Here is a 23651-nt window from a genome sequence, read left to right as displayed (position 1 = left end):
CGTTTGAGGCCACGTGTCGATAAATCAACCCTGTAATGGTTACGGCGAACAAGATGGCGCCGCCGGGCGATCTAGATACCGTGTATACTGGAGGAAGAAGTTTCGGTTTATGGGAGTGAAATGTTGCTCTGTGTGTTGTTTTGTTGAGTTCGGACGAGAGTAAGTGAGTGTTTGGAGAGAGAGAGAGAGAGAGAGAGAGAGAGAGAGAGAGAGAGAGAGAGAGACAGAGTTCTTTAGACACACAGAATATGACGATATTTCGCGGAGTTACATTTGTTCTTACGAGTATAGCGAGAACGTGTGCGTCAATTTCTTAATCTCATGTAGAATTGAGGAGGTATTCTTATAAAAGTGAGAGTTCGTAAGATGACCATTTATTATGTAGATTGAATTCATCTATGATTCTTTTATCATTACGGACGAATGCAACAATGTGGATCGTGAAAACGATAAAAGACAGTACGGAAGATGTGTAACAATTTAAATGGTAAAAAAATTACAATTGCGCTGTCTTGAAACACGTGGCCGAACAAGCATACGAAATTTCAAAATCTTCATTCATAACAATATATTTTACATATTTTCTATTTTATGGTCTTGGAGAGCTTTGCTTTTCTAGGTCTAATATTCATAATAGCAATTATCTGGATAAACACGTGCAAAAGAAAAGAAGATATCTACGAATAAATTCGTAGGGATTAAGCTTCGTAGGGCTGAGAACGTTCCGAGTAGTACGGGTCAGTACATAGTCAGCCGCTCCGCACAAAAATACTCCCAAGTCAATTATGATTATTAAAATGCGATTTATTCGTTCCAGTGTTATCAAAATACACTCATAAGCTCCACTAAACGTTAAACAGAGTCACGCAAGAAGTTTCAAATCAATCCTCTCAAAGCCAAATCCCTCGAACGTGAGAACGAATTAAATCATCGTTTTGCGCCTACCTGGGCCGTAAAAACGTATCAAACGAAAGTTACCGGTGCAAACGGAAGAGGTGAAGGCTCCTGTTCAAACTTTCTCACATGCTCTCGCACGTCTGTGTACGTGCGTAGCACACGTGTTATATACGCGACCGAAACGAAAGGAACGGACACGGTGGGAACGCAGGTGGGAAAGGGTGAATTTCCCGTGGAAAGTTTTGAGCGTGAGGATCCTTTACCGACGCTAAGGGGTGAAATATTGAATCTCTCGGGGGCAGAGAAAAGAAATGTAACTCGCATTTTCCTTTTCGAGCTTTCTCGAGACCCGCCGGTGCTTCCCGCTCCCCCGGCACAGCACACGCGTACACTCACCTATACCATCTGGCACGGAAGAAGTACGGCCGCATATGGATCACCGATGGTACCCGTCATACGTGCCCGACATACTCTTTCCCAGTATATGACAGCTCGTCCGTGTACCCGTCGATAGTATTATCGATCGCGATCACGATCCAGCTGATGGATACCGGGCTCGAAACTGTCCGCAAGGAGCAGGCGAGCAGAAACGCGGACCTTAGAGAGAGACGAAAATTTCCGGTGAATCTCGCTTGGCTCGCATCGCCGGTTACATCGGTCCTCCCGATTTATCTCTTTATTCTTTCCCCTCCCTTTTGCCTTTAAGTACGTTTTACGCTGCGCTTGGCTTTCGAATACGATCCGCGATTTTTTTTTTTTTTTTTTTTTTTTAATGAAATTTTACGTGGAAAGGGAGCAATACTTTCGTTGAATTGGACGTAATTGATGTTTATGGTTACTGATTTTTAACCAGGTTCGTGAAGATACAGCGATTCGTGAGAGTATTTAGCGTAGAATGTTTTGAAACATTAGCGCTGTAATTACAAAAAATTGTAATGTACGTAGAAATTGCATATTTAATCAAATTGTATATTTAACAAAACATTGAATTGTGGAACATTTAATATCATGAATGATGTGTGAATAGTGTACTGAGTTTCAAATATAGAGAATTAATTAAAGCTTATAATAAATAATGATATAATAGGTAACTCGTTTAAATACTTTTATGATACATACAATAAAATATATATACTTGTATATACGAATATATTGTAATTTTTAAACTTGTCCCAAATTTGACCATACAATGTCGAAGAAATGTCAAAATATTTTATAATAATGATACATTTTGTAACAATATGTTCGAATATTTTCATGAACGCAATCCTAGGTTTCTCATAATTTTCTAAAGATTCCCAGGGTATTTTAAGTGTCTGCTCGACTCGTAACATGGCAAATTATTACGTTATTATCTAGAATGATTAGCGATTCATAAATTTAAAGAGTAGTTACTTTCTATCATTTCCAACCGCAGCTCGTGTTACGTTCAAAAATTAAAAGAGCATTACCCGCACTTTGCGTAAGCCGTTCCAACTTAATTGAATTAAATATTATAATGACGGCAAAGCTACTCGAGCAAGTTGCCACGGAAAACGAAGCGCCCGGATGAAACAATTCATTAACAATTATTACTCTCAAGTCTACGCTTTCAGCTACTAAAAGAGAACTTTCGAAAGACTGTCACTTCTCAACAAGTTGATTATAAAATATCAAAGCTTCCTTCTCCACGCTTCTTACTCAATCCAACTTTCTGACACGGTCGCGTAAAAATTTTTAGATTTCTGAAATTTAAACAAATCATATCGAATATTTGTCAAAAATGACACCGATCGAGAAACGCGAAGTCGCAACAACAGCGAGAAAACACTTGTCCGCAATACGAAAATTTTTAAATAACACGACTGCTTCGCGATAAAGTCATATCGTGGCCATTATCTTGGTGGAAAGTTTACGTGCACAGCCTTTACGAACTTCTCTCAGGTGCTTTTAAGACAAGAAGTGCCCATAAAGATGGATAGATAAAATTGTGAACGTACGAAGCCCTTCCGCGTTGTATATAATTCCGGGACATTACGTTTGACGATAAATTCAAACAGAAAAATTGACTGAAAAATTCTGCCTACTTTTTCAAGAAGAAATTATGTTGATCCATTTTTAGAGCGTGTAGTTGATTACTTTTAAGACGTCCCGGTCTCTAAAAAAAACATATATTTCCGGTGTTGTGTGTGAGACAGTTATTTGAAACTTGTTTGGACGTTACTATTTCAAGATATTCGAATTATTCAATGCAATATTACGTACGTGAAATATAATTCAGTACAAAGTAGATTCCAGGTTCTTCTTTGTGATTGAATCGACATTACATTTTTCTCGAGGTGAAATCATTTATTGCTTTCTCATCCGACAATCGTGTCGTTTCTTCGTCAAATATTATAAATCAACCTTAGTTCCTGAGTGAAACCATGTTAAACTATTAATTTATTCATTCTACGGTTCAACGAAATATCTATCTTTGAATTAAAAATTCCAACTAAATTCTTCTAATATTCACATACATTCTAAATAAGAACAACTAAAAGTACTTCCAAGTGTTCTCCATCTCTGACTCGCTCGATATCCCTTTCATTCGTCACGTATCAATCCAAAATCCCAAACGATCATCCGAAATTTATAAATTCCTATCCAATTCCAAGCAGAACGCATTTAAAACCCGAAATACTTCCACTTCAAGTGTACATTAAGCACAGACAAATTCACTACCCTACATCCAAACTTCCACCTCGAACTCGCTCGATATTCCTTTCATCTCCCCATCAACCACCATAAATCACTCTCAGATCATCCCAAACAATCACCCAACCACCGCGTCACTTGCACGAGAGAAAAAAAAAAGGGAGAAGGAAAACGGAAAAACTGGGAGGAAAAACATGATCCAAGAAGCTTAGGAACGTCTCCACGGAAATCCAACAACGTCAGGTGTCCCGCGACAACATGGCGTCCTGTGGCGTCATCTCGTGGCTGCGGAAAAGCGGCGCAGTGTTCGACGAGGGATGGAGGACACACGCAGATAAGTAGGTACATCTGGACCAGTTGGACCAGGCCACGTGTGTGAATGCCGTGAATGCTCGCAACCCGACGATACGACGCTGTATTAGTACCGGTAATTTCGCCACGATGCACCGGACGTGGATCACAGCGGAAGATAGATGACATTGTTTCCTGCGTCCCTCGAGAGGGTGGTGGAGGGTGGGACGGAGACATACAAAAGCATCCAGAGGGAGAGAGAACGATCGAAGAGCAACAAAGACAGAGTCAATAGATTGAACAGAGTTTGACTGTGATCGTGAAGGGATGGGGAGGATGCCGATGATCGTACGAGCAAGGGTTTACAATGCGAATTTTGAAGACTCTTTTTCACGAGGCGTCGAACGAGTTGTTTTTGAAATTTTATCGAGAAGAGCGAATGCATGTAATTGGTAGATAGTACGTAACTGAGTAGAGCCTGAGAAATTTCTGGGACCTTATGTTTTTGTGAACGTCGCTATTAAATGAGAATAAGGGAGATGGATAAAGCTGAAGGAAGAAGAAGGACTGTATACTTTGAAAGGGCGTGTATTTTGTATTGAAAAGTAAAATGCCGGATACTTTGTTTTAGAAGATTATAACTTTATATCGAAATTTTTATATCGACACGTTTGTTCGTTACGTGTGAATTTATTTATTACAACCGAAAAATAGTAGATTCTATCTTCAAAAATTACTACAATGATTATGGAGAACCATTATCTAGAAAAATAACAGTCTTATCAATCTCTGTTGTAAATTTCACACAAAATTCAATCGACAAATTTTCTCCTCTAGCAATGTGGTACTACCAACTTGCAGAGCCCGGAAAAACCGAGCATCGTCTCTAAACTTTGACTGAACAACGTATGATCCAAGAACAGCGACAGAAAGCTTTGGTATCGCAAGTGGGATAAAGACGATCGATGGGAAGACGAGTTATCGAACGGAGGAAAAAGCGAACTCCGCAGGGAGATAGCGACTGAAAGTAGAGGAGAAGAGAGCGACCGCTAGAAGAAAAATAAAACGGGCCCTCTCTGTTTCGCTCGGTGAAATCGTCATTTGTCGCGTGTCTAACGGGTGCAGACGACGTCGACCGGAGGAGGATCATAACAATGATAATGACGATGACGAGCAGGAACGACCGGTTCGAATGACAGAGTCTGCGGCGTCGAGTGAACTACGCCAGCAGAAACAATGCCTGCTGAATTTCCGCTCCGATTATTCGCCACTGTGTAACGCATAAAACGAGCGCCGAATCTGATACGTGTGTATCCGCGTCTTGATGCATGTTTCTCTCCTTTTTCTACAGGTCGTCGCAAAATGCGTGCAGGGGGGACATTCAAATCGCTCAGAAGCCACGCTGATCAATTACGAACGTTAATGAAATTTTCTTGGAGCTTACGGTCGTTTTGTGATATCTCTTTGTAACAAATTTCGGAAAATAAGACATACGAATAACAGTAGTCGGAATATTTTAAATAATGGCACCTACTTAATAATAACAGCGACTAAAGCAATTAAAGTGAAGTTAATCCAGTACTTAATAATAATAGTAAAATTTACTTTTGAAATTCCATTGATCTCGTTACTAAACAACTTGTCACATCTATTTTTATTTAGCAATTTACCAACACTGATTTTACTAAAACCAGTTTACTTTTTATTTAGAAATTTAGCAATGCCAACAATCTGCGACTTGTAAATTAGAAAACTTTACTAACAATGGAAGTTCCACTATGCAAGCAGATCCAACATACTTCCGAAATGAAATTAATTTTAATTAATTCGTTTAAAACTTGAGGAACAAGTCTCAATTTTTTTATATCTATCACGATACTCTGCAGATATAAAAAAAATCTGCATATGTTTTGTGACAGCCTGTACATCTTCCTTTCTCTTTGATTTATCCTGACGAGGAACGAGAATTTCAACGAATGGTTCGCTGCTGCCGCGACGATGACGCGAGTCTTCGATACGTTTCCCGATGGAACGAGATCGGCGGCGATTGTATTGATCGATCCGAGAGTGTTGACACGTTCGACGCGTGAAATTGAAGGCTCTCATCGCGACAGAGTCTTGGAACCGAGGCGGAGAAAGATCCGCTTGTATTGTTTAATTGTAATGGAAGTGCCATTGTATTAGATTGTTTGTGCTCGCTGGCTTTCTGCTCGGTGTACAAGTCTCGCGATGAATCGAGAATATTGACAGCATTGGATGTAATGAATGAAATTCATGGAACAATTGTGGAATAGAAAATTACTTGTAGAATAGAATGGTATGTTGATATTGATTGTAGATATAATAATGAAATGTATATGTAAATAATGAAAACTAACTGTGGTTTTCTTATTTTAGAACAGCTCTAGTGTCGCGCATATAAAAAACGATTGAGCGTAACTTTCTACGAGAACCAACCAAAGACAATTTACAGTTTATAATATCTAAATATAATTTAATTAATAACAGTAATATAATTGTAAATCGATAACGATAATATAATTGTTAATAATTTACAATTGCACGTAATAAAACACGATATATCATAATTAAGAATTATTTTCACATAAATCAGATTTAGACCTGGCATTCGTAATAAAATGGACTTTAATGTTTCAACTCTCAACATCCTTCATCCAAACCAGCGCGTTCTCCACTTCTATTCTTCCACACACAACCGCAGAATTGCGTTGCACAACAAATTTCCATTACCATCGCCATTACTCACACACGCGTCTCCTCACCGTGTGTATTTCCTTACGCTACTTTCACCATTGCGAGCGCGTACGACCCGCTTTTAACCACGATGTAACCAAGCGGAAGTAACTCGGAAGTCGCAAGACACTCGACAAAAATCTGAGTTCCAAACATACTCCACCCAAACTATTACCATCTCCGTGAGAGACGCGAGAAGGCCCACGATATTCTATCTTATACGTATCAAAGAAATCTGCGGAAACACGAACACTCCCCCGGTGAACATTCCCCGATAATTCTCACGATTCTGAATGCCACCCTCAAGATCGCCGCAATGGGAGGGCTTTCTATCGTAAATCTTGTTCTTGACCCGCGCACGAACGACATAAATCCAGCGTCTCGGCGTTGTTCCGCGATTTTACTTCTTCCCTGGCCGGCTTTTATCCTAAAATATTATATCTGAGAGGGGTTAGGCTGTCGCGACGCGAAGAAACTGTCATCGCGAGGAAGCAAAGGTAGGATCTCCTATAAGCATCAGACGCGTATACATATATGCTTGACGTATGTATACGTGAGATTATGGTTATGGTGGAAGCGTGTTCTAGTGGTACATTCAAACGAAATGAACGAATGCTGGTTTATACCGCCCCCCTTCGATCATATTCGCGCTCACTCGTTTGTACACTAATATATTTGTTTTATATTAAATTATATTACACCGTCCGACAATTTCCATCGCCCAAATATTTCGTTATCTTTAAGAATGAAAATTTTCAACAGAATTTTATTTAATATACTAGAGTTCTATATTAAATTATTAATTACTGATTTATTAATTTTACTCTCTATAGATAAGATTTTACGATTATATTGTACAACATATTATTTATTATTAATAAATTTTTAACAGAATTTTATTTAACATACTAGTATTCTATATTAAATTATTAATTACTAATTTATTAATTTTAATCTCTATAGAAAGATTTTACGATTATATTATACAACCCATTATTTATTATTAATAAATTTTTAACAGAATTTTATTTAACATACTAGCATTCTATATTAAATTATTAATTACTAATTTATTAATTTTACTCTATATAGAATGATTTTATGAAATTACAGCCACAACGAGTACTTGACGAATTAATATAATTAATGAAACATACAATAATGTGACGAAATATACAAATATTTCACTTCATTTCACACATACGAATTAAATTTCATTAGTTTTAATTCTTTTTTACTTTTAAGAATTAAAAAACGATGAATTCTCTTTGCTCAAGAAAATCCCGCGAAAATTAAGACGTGGTAAAAAAAAAGTCGAAAGCTCGCGTGAATTGAATTCGACAGGCTCGAAGGACCAAAGAACAGGCTCGCCCACGAAATTTAACAGGAAAAATAAACGTACGCTTTTGCATCGGTGGTTTTAAGTACGCTTCATCGCATCGGCGTAAAACGTTCGAGCATGTCTGCGAACAATGCGGATCGTAAAGAGCGGGCTCTCATTGGAAACGAAATATTCCCCCGTTTTTATGTTGTTCTTCGCGCTTTTTCCTCGACCGGCTATTAGTGAAAAAGGTGGAATTTTTTTCGTTGTTTCGGGGTGAGGTTTGTGCAAATGTTTGGAAACTGTCGAGTAGTTTGCTTTAGTTTAATGGCTCCTATAAAATGAAATAAAGTTCGAAGAGCTTTCCCTTTAATGATTAATTGGAGGCTTGTATAACTTTGCAACGACTTTCTGATTTCTGAAACTTTAGGTTCGATCATTTCATTCACTGTAACTTCGGTGTTGATGGCTCGTCCAAAAGTATTTATTAAGCGTATCTATTTGCAATTTCTTTAATTTTAATTCTTTTTATATTATAAAATAAAAAGAAAATAAGTATCAACGATAATCTAACTAACGTGTCTTAGTATAGTCTTCACAAGGAAATGGGGAAAAAAAAGGAAATAAATGTATATACGTGGAATAAAGTAACGTAAGTGAGAATGGAAGTTTCCGGTCAAACACAATGAGTTTGAATTAAGTATTAATATTTTGTAACACATTTAAAATAAATTATAATAAAATAGAATTTAAAAGAAATTTACTACACGTATTCACGATGTACCCACTGTATAATGATACAGCGAATGAAAGATCGATTTTCTTTACTACGAAAATATTGTCCCTTTCATGACGCGTTTGAAAGTTCCTCTTTCGTAATTTCCGTGTATTTCGTTGAATTCTCGCGCCTCTTTGCCAAACACAAAGCGCAACTAAGATATTATCGCACCTCGCTCTCTGCTCTCATTTTTCTACGTGATTAAAGTCAAGAATATTGTGTATCCAAACAACTGCTTTGTACCGTGAAATTAGCACGTACAAGCGAGCCAATTTAGTGACACGAACACATTTCAGGAGATGGGAGACAGTGATTGCAACGATTCATCGATTTTATAGTGCCAATCTTTTTTGCTCCCATTAAGACTGAGTATATCGAAGCACAAGTAACTCATTCGTTGTTTCGTAACGTATAGCACCGAGCGATATTGCTTATATCTTTTACGTTGAATTTTGGACAAGATTATAACTATTATTTGTAATAAAGGGAAAAAGTTAAGAAACACTTTCAACTAATACCTATATTTTTAATTTATTGTAGGTTTTTTGTTTATTTATTGTAGATATTTAATTTATTGTATAATTTGTTGCAAAAAGCTCTCTTAAAGGCTACTACGATTCTTAGATAAAAAAATTTCTGTTAATTACTATTATTATAACTATCATCAAATATAAAATGCAACTCTATTGTCTTATGATTACCTGAATAACTGTTAAAATGTCTATGTATGCAAATATTATAAAGATAAATAAATAAATAAATAATGTATCTCTAGAGAGCAATCTGAAGTTTGATTTTTTGGATAAGTAGAGATTTTTAAGAAGAAACGAAAACACATCTGTAAAAAAGAAAAACAAACGAACAAAAATACATAGTAATTAAGGATTATATTAAGATACATTCATAGCATGGATTAATATACTTATTCCATTTTCAATATGATAAAAACTAAATATGTAATATAATATTTTTAATTTAATTACACCGCCACATATTATGGAACTCTCAACGACATCTCTCAGATTAGATAATAAAACACATAGACTTACCATACAACGTATTTTTTCGACCAATGATTCGGGGGTCGCAAGAACCACTTATCATTTTCGTGTCACATCCTACTTTATCAATTTACGTAGGTTTTGCACGATAGCGCCACTAGCACCGACGAGGTATATGGATAAACTTTGCACCTTACGGGTTTCGTTACGGCAAAAGATCTGAAATATCGACATAGTTTTACTTCATTCTCCAATTCACCATTCTTTAAAAGTAGAGTGCGCTAAAAGTCAGTTACTATGTCGGTATTTTAGATCCCCCGCCACGAAAATCCGTAAGATGCTAGGTCTATTCAGCTTCGTTTGTGACAAAACTAAATCGATCAGAAAAGTTCACGAGTAACCATACGTAGATACGTAAGGACGTTAAGTTATCTATTGATGATAATAAATTTCTTACTTGCCTGCAAACTGAAGATTGAAATTTGTTGATTTTGTTCAGTAACAAAGGATTTTTAACCTTCTTTGTAATATAAATTCCTAGTATATAGTATTACATGATATGTGCGAATAAACTTTCAGAAAGAAAATCAAACGAAAGGTGAGATTTATTGATTCGATTATAGAAGAACACAGTTCCTTTCTCTTTTGTTTTCTTTCAGCGTTGCAGGAGAAAAAACAGAAAGTAACCGAAGTTCGAAACAAAGGGAATCAATAGAATGGATGAATAAGATCAACTTTTCGAAGTAAAGCTTTGATCAAAATTAATTCAAGATTCGTAAGTAATAATGAATAAGGTATGTTTTTTGATTAAATTTCAAAGAATCAACATTAGAAATTTTGTCATATCGCTAGTTAACGTAAAGCAAATTCACCTCATTTCATTCGTTTGTGTCATACGTTTGGTTTTTTATATTATTATACACATGTTGATGCACATAATATCAATTTCATATTAAAGTGGAACGATCAGATAATAAATAAAGGACAATAGTTATACGTTACAATGAAATTTCTACTATTATTTTAGTACATCTTCAATTTTTCTTAATTCAGAATATTTCTTTTCCAAAACTTCACGACTTTCATCTCGTTCCAAATGAAATCACACTAACGAGAGACACGATCTACTACTTCGAAACAGGCTCATTGACTCGAGCACGTAAGTAAGTATCATTCAAGTATCAAAGTGTTATTGAAGCATTTAGGGTTATTCAAAATCTGCCGAGCAGACAAAAAACGTTCTTCGCTGCAAGTGAATAAAGTGAATAAAGTGTGGCCGTGGCATGAACTTATGCGAACAACGTGAATTTCAGACAACCGTGTTTACAAATACGGGATATTCATTGTTAGGCTCTTAGAGTACAATTACTTCACACTCGAAACGCGAGAAAATATTATATCTGAAATAATAATTTCCAATAACGACTAGAACTTGAGAGATTGAAACGAGATAACGTGCATGTGAATTGTAAGTAGTACTTGTCGCGCGTGGTCAGACAAAAGACTTCAGTCTAGCTGAATCTCGTATAATAGCATTATACTTATTATCTCTATCATTATTAGCGATTAATTAAATTAAATTATATAAACAATTTGTTGTGCAATTCGAAACAGTCAAGTATTATTTTAAATAACTAACTTTTATTCCAAGAAAAAAAGGGGTATTTGTAGTTCTCATAAATGCATCTATTATTTCCTACGTCAATTTAACGATTCACTAAAGCTTCTACTATGAAAGCTAGAGAACTCAGAAAAATTTCAAGATAGATACATAAAGATCTGACACACGCGTTTAATAAACTGTACACATCGTACGTTACAAATTATTCTGGGTAACAGCATACGAATTAATTACCTAGTGACGTCCAATCTCGCCAATTCCTTTTCGAGATCAATTTCACGATAACGCTGTTATTCTCTCATTCACCGAGCAATGTCAACGCGTTCTATAACGTTATCTTGTATTATTAATTGATCCCCTTTTTTCCCCATATATAAAAGTGCATCGTGATAGCGGGCGGATACCCAGAGGTGTATTAAACGGGGTTAGGCGCGGTCACTGAATGCGACGTCCATAGTTCCCGGTCATCTTTATCAAAGAATACCTACCAACGATGATAGTTTTTTTTTGGCAACGACCGCTGGTCTTTGCATATGCGTAAGTAAATATTAGCGGAGGATGATGAGGGTCTCCGACCATTTCCCCCTTCTTTCTCCTCTCTCTTTTCACGTGGTCATTCTCACGTTGACCGCCTCCCCCGACCCGTTCATCCATTTCAGCTTCCGACGTCGCGACGTCATTCTGAAACGCTGTCTTTACCTGCGCGCTCTCTCCGGTCACTCTCTCAGAACCCCTATCAAAAACCTCTCTCTGATATTACCTTCATTCAAACAGATATCCACGGACTAAGTCCCTTCTTACGCCCGGGGCTAAAAATCTCCGGTGCTCGCCTCCGTCTTCCAACCGAATCCGCAGTCCGCATCGTGAGCGTCTCGCGAATACCGTGCATTCATCGGACACGTGTTCGGGTTGAGAATAATTGGAGTTCGCCCGCGTCGAAAAGTAATCTGACATTTTAACTGGATAATTCTGCGACATGTCGTCCCGAAGATTGACGTTTCGAAAATTTAAAGAATACGTTAAAAGCAATTATAGACAATATAATTCTGATAAATTTTGTTTCTTGCAAACTTGAGAAGAGTGGGAGAAAATACTTTCCGGGATATTATATATGAAATTGCGCGTTAAAGTGGAAAATGAGAAACAGAATTTCAATTAACGAACGTTTTTAACGAACGCGTTATTGACAAGTGACAAACGATATTTGAGAGAACTGGAATAAAATTTCAGCACGAATTTATTCTGTACGTTAGAGTCGTTTGATCTCAGCGAAACGGACCGTGTCATGCGAGGTGAACTGCTATTCCGGCCATAGGGAAGGAAATACAAGATGCAAGAAAAGAATTTCCTGAACGCAATATGAAATTTCATGAACGTTTACCAAATAGATTTACATTATTATTGTTCAACAGGAACAAATTGTACGCATATTTACGTATATAAACGCTGAAGGGAGTACTTATCGAATAATTTATATTCCGTATGAAATAATTTATATTCCAAACGTATTAATTAATTAAATAGAAAATCGAGGACGAGAGATAAAACACGAAGTTTTGCTTCGCGTATCTGTTTCACACGCACACAATGGACATTGTCATATGTAAGATGAAAATTTCATCGAAAATTTTATGTCCCTTTTAGGTGGCCATTTTGTCTCACCCTGTTTTTTTTATACCTTCTTTACGTCCAACTACTGCTTCCTACGTGTTTTTATTTTCTTCTGAGTTAACAAAGTAAACATTATCAGCGTAAAAGGTAGAAAGTTTTTTATCTATAATTATTCCCCATATTAAAGCCAACACAATGAAAGCTTTGTTACATTAATGAGCCTCGGGTATACTTCAAAATATCGACGTAAATAAACATTTCGAATAAACATATCTCGCTCACCAAAAATCAACAGAATTTTCAAATATTTCAAATACAACCAAAACACTCGCAAATTTTCATACAAATTTGCACGTTCACAAGTATTCTTACGGTGTTCGGATTCCTTTGAACGTTGAAAAGTGGAGGGAAATTCGACGGGGATCGGGATAGGTAACGAAACCGCGAAACGTGAAAGTGTTCGTTACGCGTTCGGGAGTAAGCCGGCAAAGCGTTCGAGGGTTGATCGTTCCGGGATCTGATTAGAAAAATAAAAAGAGTGAAAGAGAAAGGGGGAGAGAGGTGGCCGCGGTTCGCATGAATTCGCTTATCTCGGAGTTCAACTAATTGTACGAGTTTACATCGGCGGCACGGCGTGATCACGTCGATTAACGAACAGCTTTCGGAGATACACGACACGCTGCAAACTGTGCAGCGGCAGTAGGTCGGCGCATGCAAAGCTCTATCGCTGATCCCAATCTCCTCCTTTGACGAGGATGTGTGATCGAGTACAGTCCAAAATTAACACCGCGCCACAGGAGCACGAGCGAGGCAACACAGCGTCACGAACAACACAGGGATCCAGTTGATTCGCTCCTTTGGTATACGCGTTCTCGGACTTGTCTTTCAAACTGGGTCAAAAATATATTTAATTCAACTGCCATTGATATGCCATACGCCTGTATGTCTATGATTGGTATGCTTTGACATGCACTGTATTGGAGATTATTGTATATAATTGATACGACGTAATGCTGTATTAATCACGAGTATTGACTCAAGTTGATTGACTCATTAACCCTCGGATAGGGCGATTCGTGCACGAGAGTAAAAATGATAATACTAAACCCTTTTCGATTACTACGATCTGAGGGACTGACACATTCGATGGAAAGAAACATCTAATATAAGAATTTGCTTCCAAAGAGACACAACAGGTGACAGATCTTGTCGGAATTTCTGAAGACGGAGTAAAATTTGAAATTTTAGTCGTTGATTTTTCTAGCTTGAAACTTTTGATGGTCACGTTATACGTATCTTTAAAGGAACGATGTCAAGTGCTGCTTTCGCTCGTCGTTGAATATGTTCGTATCGTAATTTGTATATTTGGCACTCGAGTTTCATATCAGCCTTCGATAATCGTTACCCTTCGTTCACCTCTTTGCCACGCCGATTTTATATGAATTTTCAACGAATCAAGTGTGCATAACATCGATTCCTGATTGTAAATAAAGTGTCTCGAAGAAATAATCCAATTATCTAAGAACGCCGCGCAATATCGGGCATGCGTGAAAACATAATGAAAATAAACGTTCAAGGTTCAAATGAAATTTAAACTCGAGATAAAGGACGTCTCCATTAATTTCTTCAATTTCCTTAAATTCTCTAAAACAAATTCACATCGATCGATCGTTGCGCAAATGCGTTTCGCTGTTCTTAAAAAGATGTTACAAAAATAATTTTCCCCAATCTAATTTCTGACTGTAAATAAAGTACCTTGAGAAAATAATTTAATTACTAAGAATCAAACGTCGACATATGGAGTGAAAACGGACAAAATAAACATTCAAGGTTTCAGATGAAAATGAAAGGATAATTACATCTGTAATTAATTCCTTCGATCCTTTCAAATTCTCTGGAAAGAAATTTCCTCCTTTGAAAAGAAACTCACCTTAATTAATCGTTACGCAAATTTTTTTCTACCGCTGTCAAACGAAAATAATTTCCTCCGACCAAACAGAAATACCTATGTGCCAACTCTGCGCCGCGTTTCTCGAAAATGAAAAAACCGAAATAACCACGAGAGAACGAGTTTAAAGAGGACGCGATGAAAGAAAGAAAGAAAGAAAGAAAGAAGGACAGAGGCACGCGAAAGACAGCAGGGGTAGGGGAGAGAGAGAGAAAAGGGAAAAAAAGGGTCGAGAAAGAAAAAGAAGGATAAAAGAAGGAATGCGAGTTATTAGCGTGAGAGTGGAAAGCGATGCTCGTAGGTGCGCGCGACGGAATACATACGAGATCACCGGGTAGTTAGCGTATCAGTCGAGAGCGCGTCCACGTGTCGTCATCAGAATCGAGTGGCTCATTGTTAATTCACACACCGTCACCTAGGTTTCTCGGCGATTATGAAGAAAACTAGGTGAATTGATAACAACGGTACGGGAGGAACACGATTCATCCCTGTACGCGGACGTCGAAGGGCGCCGGACACTGGTGCGCAAGCGTCTCACAGCGTGGAACGAGGTTGACGACGCTCGCACGGAACCGCGACGCTGACGGCGCTCACTTGAATTCTCGCCGCGTGTCCGTTGGCCGACTCGCCGCCCCGTCGAGTACCGTTTCGGAGCCGAGTTTGAAACGCGACGGAGCCGGAAGTCGCGCGCTTCCGCCACTCCGATCCTCCAGCCGCGCGGGATCGACATGTCTTTTTAGATAGATAGATAGATAAGAGACCGACTCCTTCGGATCGCGTTACACTCGATTATCTATTCCCAGTAGTATCGTGGCTCGGTATCCTTCATAATCTACTTCCATCCAAGTCGAGCCACGCCAGCCTTCTTCGTACACTTGCTCTCTATCTCGGAGTTATGTGGTGCGCGGGTGACGAGAAAAGACAGTGGGAATCCTTGGAAACGAATATGTTGCACTCGCGCTCGGTGCGCGTATTTTATCAATCCGTACGATCCGAGTCACTGGTAATGCTACTTTATTGGTAGAGGGGTATTTCGAACGTCGATACACCGAGCAGCGACGACGTACAGAAATCGACGAGAGATCTCTGGTCAGGGTATCTTGACAATAAACAGAGTGAAATTTTACAGATTTATTAATCGAGGATTTCATTCATTTAAGAGATTCTGACCAACCTCTGTTCCAACCACTGTACAATCTTCGAACCAATCATTCTGGCTGAAGTGAATTCTGAAGTGAATTCGATCAAGTGATGGAACGTTTCGTTTCCGGATTACTCGTTAACCGGGCAGACAGTCGATTTTGGTGATACTTGTGTCGTTTCGTTAACGTCGGCGACGAATCGATTTTCACGAATTAACGAAAGAAAAAGAAAAAAAAAAAATCGAGTTTCTCTCGACGATGACATCGTCCGTGGATTGCTGAGCAGCAACGTGACGATTCTGTACCGATCCGGAAGTAACGGAAGATGAAACTAAGAACTTAGGCAGGCATGACGAAGTGGAACATCGAGAATTGAAGTTTCGGGGATTTATATGGCCTAGTTCGGCGCGATCCTCCTCTCCAAGGATACACGAGGTACGTTACCTATTACTTGTTGCCTTTTTCTACTCTATTTGCTCCCGCGTTACAAATTTCTCGCACCTTGCGCCTTGATTTCCTCGTCGCTGTTCATCCATCAAAACCACCACCTTGCGATGTAATCTGCGCTTCGTAGAATATGATCCAATAGAATACGGATTGGACAGGAATCGATGTTGCAGCGATAAATTAATGACGTTCACAATGATTTGGAGGTTCATATGTTACTTTTCAGTAAAATATCATCAGTCCTCTATAATCCATATTAATGATTTCAATTTCATTATGCTTCATTTGCAACCGATAAGAGAGATAACGGGCCAGCTTTGTATCAACAATTTGTCATCGAAATTTATTCGCAGATGAAAAACCGTTTCCTCGCGAAAGCCGCTCTCTGCCGAGAATTCAATTAGTTTAATTTATTTACGAGACGTTAAAAACTTCGTTGAAAAAAAAAAAAAAAAGAACAGACGCGTGCGAATTCGACGCTCGATTCAATTTCACCCGGAGTATTGTTCCCGGCTTTCGCAATTTTTCCGCACTCTTTTTCTTCCCCACCTCGTGAAGCGACGAACGCCACATCGTAGACGCTTTGCCTGCACTGCGTGTGATTGCAATCCGGATCGATTATCGAAAAAAATTATATATTCCAACGATCGTGCTTTGTTTAACGAAAATGTAAATTCGTCGGCGGAGTCGCGGCGAAATGGCCGCGCGGAGGATTCTTTCGCTCGAAATGAAACGAAACGAAACGAAAATATCGCGATTCAGATTCAAAAATCATCGATTCGCTTCACGCTGGATAAAAAAAAAAAAAAAAGGAAACCGATTCCCAGTGGTACCAACCGTAATGTGAATAGATCCAGAGCCGTTTATTCCACTCAACCAAGCGGCACTCAAACTATGACTGACAGGCTTAGAATCGGTGAAAGGGACAGCGCGACAAAGAAAGAAGAATATGCCATTCTACGTTTGGCATCGATGACTATATCGATGTTGCGAGTTTACTTCAGAGGATGAGCATTATACGTGTATAGAAAATAATCGAACACAATTTTGACAACAAGCTGTAGCTTGCTAATGCACCAATATCGTTTCGAATCGATTATTTGATAGAATGTAAATAAACAAATTGAATATCGGAGCGAATTTCTCGGTTCCAAATTTTTAGAGAGTGATTACAACAAGAAATTGTTGCATGTTATTGCAACGTTATATTACAAACGATACAATAACGTATGATTGAAAGGGTTTGATAAATCGTAATGCAATAATACAATACAATACATTTGCATATTGTGTGTACAATTGATTCACATGTACACGTAATATAAAAATATTCATCTTCATTAATAAAGAGTGGTTTATATTCTGATAAAGGCCCCATAATGATATTTTTAGAAGGGATCTTTATAAATATGTACGTAAGACGCAGTTAGAATGCGGAAGTGGTAAAATGTATGCAGAACTCCATCAATCAAGGTGAATATTTAATTTCAGTTTTGTTTTGACCACGTAACTGATATCACAGACTTTCGCTTTTCAATTAGGAATCTATAGAAAGCTGTTGAAACTTGGTGGCAAATGAAATTTATTTTCTAAACTCGCCATTTTTCCACGAGAATCGAGAGATTCGTTTGATAGCGAACGCAAAATGATTCCAGAGTTCTGTGTTAGAACTTGTACTTCTAAAGGACAATCGATAAATATCGATTAGTTAATTCTTCGCGAACAGAGAGGAAGGTGTATATTTGTATTATCCTGTCATGGTCACCTATCGTTCAAAGAGCGATATAGGCCGAAATTATTCCGACTAACGATGCTGAAAATTAATATTATCCGAGGAGCATTATGGAGTGTAAAGTTTCGTAAAGTGTAATGAAGCAACGTCGACTATGAAAGCAAACGGAACTTTTTCCCTGTGTGTACATTTTATCGAAACGTAGGGCAGAAATAGATTTCAAGGATGTTAACGCAAATTCTCTATTTCGTTCGAATGCTTACACAATTTCTCTCGTTTGCCTGTTAATTTATCGTGGTTGTAGCGTACAGCGACAGCAAAATTCAATTGTAAATCCAGACGAGTTGATTATTTGAAAAATAAACGAAAAGTTCGTGGGGAATGAAAAATACGTGGCGCAGCTTTTTTAAAAATTCACAGCCCCGCGTAACGTGCAGTGATCACGCTGTCTACGAAAATAAATAGAAGAGGAGAATGTGTCGAGGGCTACAGTATATTGCGCGCGATACTATGTAATAACCACATTTAATAACACAAGTAAATAATCAATAGCGATTTAATTATATAATGACAGTCGATACGACATCCTCGTAAAATTATTAATAACCAAACGGAACCTGATGTAACGCAGCGTATTAATTTAGTTCTAATGCTACTCAAATAATTGATTCGGTGTATTTCAACGTCGCTGATCTGTCCAGTATCGTGCTCAAATTACGGTTAGAGAGTCTGTAAAATTAAAAACATCATACCACAGTTTTTAATCTAATTTAATTTTAATTTTCTAGTTAATAAGTCGTATTTTCAATTCGTCGTGTTTATATCTCACGCGTTTACGAATACCAAATTTAAGTAGAGCAGTTCTCCTTAAAAAATTCTTTTTTCAACTAGCATATAAAATATATTTGTAGGAAAACGTTTCGAAATTAATGAACAGGTTGAAACGTTCATTCCGTGAAATATTTCTATTTGAAGTTCTGTAATAAATGTCTCAATAAATCGGCGAGTTGTTATCAGAATTTTATCGGATGAATTCAGTCAAATCCACTTAACGCACCTGGGAGTTGCCGAGAAAATATTCTGGATAAATAGTTAGGGGCCACCGCAATATATCACGAAGAACGACGAATCACATTTTGCGAAAGAGCTGATAAAGTGCACGACAGGTTACGAGCACACGCCACCCTTCTTGAATTTGTGTTTAACTTAATACGGAAAACCCGTCACGAACATCTTGAGTAGTAAGAAATAAGAGCGAAAATTTCACTCTTAGAATATTTTCGACGTAACGTTTCTGCGTGCTTCCCCGCGGACTTTTACGAGCATAGTCAGTTCGAAATAATTGCTCACCTCCGCACGCAACGTTTATGGAAATACGTACAAATTTTACGATTCCAAATTAATTAGAACGTTAACTGTGAAATATGTAATCGTAGGTAATCATGGAATATTTATCATTCTTATCAATTTAACATCGTTATCGAGATAATTATTGCTACTTTCAAAGTGCAATTAACGTCCGATAGTAAGGTCAAAGTAACCTTCTTCGCTTTTTTTTTCTTCTTCTTTTCTCGTTATTTTCATTGACTACGGCCAAAGTGATATTAACTTCATTTGATTGATATTGGTTCGTTTAAATTATCTCAAGGAACAGATTACGACGATCCGATGAACGAAATACAACAGACACGATAAGTCACGTTTTCTTCCTCCGGATTTCATTCCGATTGAATATTGAAGTGCACGGTCAAGTATCTGGTCGAATCAATGTAAATCAAATGTTGAATTTATTTATCCTATCGGAGGACTGATTTTTCACAAAAGTATTCCCTCTAGTATGCCTCTAACAATTCTCGGCATTCATCTGCTGACGTCACGGCCCCGTGTAAATCCGTATTTCTTCCCATTCGAGTGGAAAACTTTAATAAATAACAATAATCACGGTGCGGTAGTTTATTGGAAACTATTAATTTCAAACGAGGGCTCGTAATTTTAGCGTACAAAAGGAAACAATGTGACGTCAATGAGAACTTTTATAAACTGAAAAAAATGAAATGAAACGCGCCACGTCACTGTTTGCGAAAAATGTTAAACGCTTAATTAACATTTGCTTCGGATGTCTGTATGAGAAATATGTCTGTCTTTGGACGAATACTGAGAATACACATGTGACTACTAATTTTTGTGCTACTTGATGGCTAATTGAAAGGAAGACGTATTAAATTCAAAGTTGTAACGATCAATATTTTGTCCAAGCAAATAATAAATATATCAGACTGTTGGTAAAAAGTCGATTGGCAAACAAATTAAAATTAACTCATTTTTTTTTCTCTTTTACGCTTTTCGTGTTTAAAAATACACGAACATTCGCAATTTAATTGTCACCTTAAAATCGTGAGTAGCAACAAGTAGTAACAGTGTCACAGAGATGTAAATGTGTATTCTATTACATAAATGAGACACGTGTTCAACATTGTACAGAGGAACAAAATCAAATGCTATTTCATCGGTCACTAAAACACGCACGAAACTATTCCAGAGCAATATTCTCTGTCGTTTTACAAAATCGTTGTTTCTTAACCGCAGCGAGTTTAATTACACTCACACACTCTTGAATAAACCAATTTGTGCGCAGCGAGCGCGATAGATTGAAATAGAAGATAACTGTGTAAAAAAAATTGTTGTTTCATTTTTAGCCGAACGAGGAACGCGAGAATCACAAAAAGATCAGAAACTGTATTGGGCCGTGATTCTCAAGTGAGAAACATACGTTTGCCAAGACATTTCTCACTTTTAATGTCAAGTTAACGATTTATAAATATTTACTTTCAATATTTTGTTTGATTCTTCGAAATATTAGCTCGAACTATTAATTTTGTTTCCTTTTTTCCTTTTAACGCAGACGGATTTTAAAATAAATCAATAAAATATTAGTATTTTTTTGTATGCAAAATAATATATAAGTTCCATGTATATATAATAAATTTTTTGATAAATGAACAATTCATATTGAATTTACAAATGCTTTAATAGTTATCATTTACTCATTTGGAAATATGCTTCGTGCCATGAATATAATTTTTTTTTTTTAAAGGAATTTAAAACGAATCGTAATTTATGATTGACAAATCTGTTAATGTTTGACAAACAACAACAATTACAAAAAATACTGTTCTCTGGATCTCGATGCTGTTAATTAATTCCCATGACAATCGTACTCTATTGTAACCATTTTGTTCGTATGAAATCGTGTCATTGATTTTGTTCTTCGCCATTAGCCAGTGTCAATGAAATCAGAGATCATCTGATGTTTCTGTTTACCACACAGTTTGTCTATTCATCGTGACAGTAATGCCTGTGAAAAATAGCATTAACTCGATGTATGTTGGATCTATTTCGTATTATGCATGTCCATAATCAAATAAATTTCATCATATTCCGATAAGGGATTCAAATCGATTTCACAGAGAGGAATAAATCGAACGTACGCAATCGCGCGGTGTAGCTACATACGTATTGCAGTCGTTGTGTAGAAATTTGTATCTATTCAACCTATTCGAAACGCGAAGAATAGGAACGCGGCTTATTCTCCAGATATTATTGGGTTATACACCACTGTCGCGATTATCCGTCTCGTTGTTACACACAACATATGTTAAAGGTACGTATCGACTGTTGTAAAAGCCAGTGACGAGAACGTCTGTATCACTGAATCGCGATGCAACGAGTAACAACGTGATATTATTTCTGTAATATTCGAGGACACTTTGGATAATACGTGCAATTAACAACAATTTTTTATTTTACTAATGAAAAGTATGGAAATGCTTGAAAAAAACTAAAGAAAAAATCGACAAATTTCACGATTTTTTCGAAATACTTGTTGAGTCAATAAAGTAACTACACAGGTTTAACACTAAATCGACGAATATGAAGAATGAGATTTATAGCCGAGAAATTCAAGTGCAAAAAACAGGAAAAAATTTATAACACAACGAGAAGAATACAAGCTTCTATTTATATATTTTACTAACACTCGTTATGTCATACAAGTCTCTAAAAATACACTCTTGTGAATAGACCGCGGATTTTTATGCATTTATGGAAAATTCGAAGTTTGCAAGAACATACACGCGTATAATACGCAAGTATGTACAAAATATCTAACGTATTTATTAGAGTATTTATTATACTGCACAATGGATAAAACTAAATATCTATTTATTATTTGTTTTTAGTTATAATTTAGTTATTATTTTTTGAGTTATGATTATAAGAATTCAAGTATGTATCAAAATTCGCAGTCTAGTTATGAATATATAAAATTTCTATGAAATAAAATTATAAATTGGTCCTTCTGACCGCTTTTCTAGTGTTAATACGAAAGCTACAATAAAGTAATAAACAATTATCTATGAAATGAAGTATCTATTTATATTTGGAAAATTACGTTTCTCGATCTTTTCGCATTTTTATTCTTATTTTTTTGAAACAGATACCTGTGCTTTGTCGTTGCGTTTAATTGACTAGAAAAGAAGCGAACTTCATTGGGGAACGAGATAGGATACAGAAAAATACAAAGAACACGGGACTCCATAATAGAAGAAGTAATAGTTTTCCCCATGGCGAAAGTGTATGATAATGAACCACTTAAATCCCCCGAGTGATGTTCAAAACCGCTTAAGAGGAGAATAAGAAGCATTTATGTATCAACAAGCTCACTTAGTTGTGGAGGAGATCGATAACAATATGTTCAGCGTCATTTAAGGAGCATCTCACTCGGGTATAGGTATAAAAAGATATTTCGGCCCTTGAATATTTTCTACAGTAACTTCTCGTGTTCCTCGTAACCGTAAATAAGTGAATAAACCCGACATGAATTGACAGTAACCGAGAAAATGTATCTTGAAATATTTTTACACGTGCGGAAAATATTTACAGAATTTTTATTTATAAATAATGGAAATAGTTTATTAATGGAAACACTTTTCTCATCAAGACACAATGTCACTAGTAACTAAGTTCCCGAGAAACAGTTTCCCCGAATTTTCGCGAGATGTCGAAACGTTTGAATATTTTATTTATTTTTACATGTGTTGATCCAATAAGAAATAGCGTGCTCATTAGTAGCAATCTCTCGAGAAACTATATTAATACTGTGCGCGGCGTTGGCCGTTGGATGACTAAGTTTAACACTAGAACTACCGACCCGTAATATACTTCAGTAAATATACAGCACCTAGATGATTATAATTAAAGTGGAAGGATGAAAATAACTAGATGGATACAATTCTGTTTCCCTCCCAATAAAAAAACTCATCGTTAATTCAAACGCGTCTGCCAATTTTTATTTAGCAAATTTGAAATTGTTGTTCGACAGTTCAAGTGCTGAACGCACACGAGAAAACAACGCGAATCCTCTGTTATTTCAC

General features: G+C 36.9%; 1 protein-coding gene across 2 annotated transcripts in view; it reads left to right on the top strand.

Moving 5' to 3' along the window:
- The first annotated feature begins 16287 nt into the window (after nt 1-16287).
- The window catches only part of LOC122535100 (muscarinic acetylcholine receptor M3), a 47092-nt gene continuing 39728 nt past the window's right edge, over nt 16288-23651 (top strand). For both annotated transcript variants that reach the window (XM_043666323.1, XM_043666322.1), the window contains exon 1: nt 16288-16475. The gene's annotated coding sequence lies outside the window, so the exon portion shown is untranslated. The remainder of the gene's footprint in view (nt 16476-23651) is intronic.

The sequence above is a fragment of the Frieseomelitta varia genome, unplaced genomic scaffold, assembly GCF_011392965.1.
Source record: "Frieseomelitta varia isolate USP_RPSP 00005682 unplaced genomic scaffold, Fvar_1.2 scaffold_67, whole genome shotgun sequence".
NCBI lineage: Eukaryota > Metazoa > Arthropoda > Insecta > Hymenoptera > Apidae > Frieseomelitta > Frieseomelitta varia.
Note: the sequence above shows the minus strand (reverse complement) of the source record. Positions and strands in the feature narration are given on the sequence as shown.